Raw genomic sequence first — 2,089 nt, forward strand, 5'->3', positions numbered from 1 at the left:
TAATATGCGATGAGTTCAAGTGTGCTAGATGTATATTTAAATTGCGGTAAATTTCATTTTGATATCTCTGATAATTTTAGAACTGTGCCTTATTGAATATACGCCTCGTTTATACATTTCTGAATAATCTATTTATAGATTGTCAGATACTGTTACGTCGCACGAGATGGTCCGTGCGACGTCCCTCTCGGTCTGGTCGCCAGGGCCTACCCCTCGTTACACTGACCCGCAATAAACCCAAGGAATCACCATAAACCGAATCTTTTTAGCTTAACTTTTATTCACATAAGTATTTTCGGTTTATGGATGGCCCTTTGAACGGTCCTTGGGTTTGTTGCACGCTCTTGCTAATTACGGAGAAAGCAGATGTGCCCCGCGAAACAGCTGGTTTTTCCCAGGAACAAGGACACCCATGAGCCACATCTGCAGAAGACTTTCTCCTCGTATTTTGTTTATTAACATTGGCTATAACCAATGGGCATCGCGGGTCGTTACCCTCACTTTCTACCGAAAAGTGTGAACAACGAATCCGCGTTTTTAGTTCAAAAAGGGTACACCCACATCGAGCTTTCCTCCTAAATAGTACGAGATGGGTCTGTTACTGCTCTTGCACTCCTCAGACAGTCAAAACTACTGCTCTTACACTCCTCGGACAGTCAAGTCTACTGATCTTACACACCTCGGACAGTCAACACTACTGTTCTTTTGCTCATTGGGCAGTCAAGTCTACTATTCTAACAAGTTCTCGGCATTCAACACGCCAACTCTATCAACCCTCGGGTCAATCATTGTACTTTCCGACACGACGAAATCAAATAACTTCTGTCTACATTCTAAGTGTTGTAATTGGTGGAAATATATATATTATATAATTGTAGACTACAGTTGTATTCAACAACAAACACCCCTATTATCCCAAAAGAAATAAGGGAATCACCCTGCTCGCAGTGTCGATTCGTATAATCGTAACGGGAATTTACGACTCCGATTAGTCGCAAGTGGAAAAGAAGCTTCGGAGCATCCCTCAAATCTGCACTCATCCACACTCCGATACCAAAACGCACATATATCCTATTATATCAAATACTACGAATTAAATTACTACATACATACCATCACGTATCTATCTCTGGCGTATAATTCGTTCGACACCTATATTTTTACGCTATTTCTCTAAAACTTTTAACCACCTTATCACCGCTTTGCATATATTACCTTCCATTATATCTTCCTGTCTTAGTACGAATTAGCATCTTAATAAGAATTCGGAAATTATTATAAACATAATTTAAATGCTCACACAATTCTTGCTAGAATCTATTCTGATGTAATAATCCACTAATGTTTTGAAATCATATCACTATTAATAATTAGTAATTGAATTCTCTGTGCTTATTGGAATTAATATCTATAAATTGTTTAACTTTAAAAGGGGTCGCCGTTTTAAATCGTTCCTCTTTATTCGACCACTAACATGCGGAGCTCGCGGAAACTAATCATGACAAACAGAATTGTTCGTTTCGTTCGGCGGCCAAATTTTTATCCGCAAGTTTCGTAATAAGTATGTAAAAGTTAATATCGAGGTTTAGTAACAAAATTTTAGTGGTGTCCTTATATCCGGAATATAGGATCATATTTTACATACCAGTTCGCATACCATAGCCATCAAAACTACAATTAAGCAGTAACAGCATACATGTGTGACGGCATCCAGCAATAACCCCTCCACAGGAACCAAACCCTTGATATAAAAATCCTCCAAAGTCAGCACTCGACATTCCATTCCTATTCTGTTCTGTTAATGTGACATTCTGAATCGTTACTCTGTCAGTTTTATAGTAAATTTTGAAATAACTATCATAATTAGAGTACGAATCTCTCACCTTACGTGCGGAACGTGAAATAATCTCGAACCGACGCGACAAAGTCAAAGTCAGTTACAGTTACTCGAACGTTCGGGCCGCACTTCGACTCCCTGGTTCCCAGGGTGTCGGCGGCGGCCAACGTCTTGTGCGGCCTGCTGCCGAACATCGGCGGGCCGGAAGTCGCGGTGCACCGACTATACGAGGGCGTCGTTCGGTCCCGAGTG

General features: G+C 40.5%; 1 protein-coding gene across 1 annotated transcript in view; it reads left to right on the forward strand.

Annotated features, from left to right (window-relative positions):
• LOC132912466 (26S proteasome non-ATPase regulatory subunit 9) overlaps window positions 1–2,089 on the forward strand; it is a 272,372-nt gene that overhangs the window by 17,966 nt on the left and 252,317 nt on the right. The window lies entirely within an intron of this gene.

This window comes from Bombus pascuorum, chromosome 12, assembly GCF_905332965.1.
Source record: "Bombus pascuorum chromosome 12, iyBomPasc1.1, whole genome shotgun sequence".
In the NCBI taxonomy this organism is placed as follows: Eukaryota; Metazoa; Arthropoda; class Insecta; order Hymenoptera; family Apidae; genus Bombus; species Bombus pascuorum.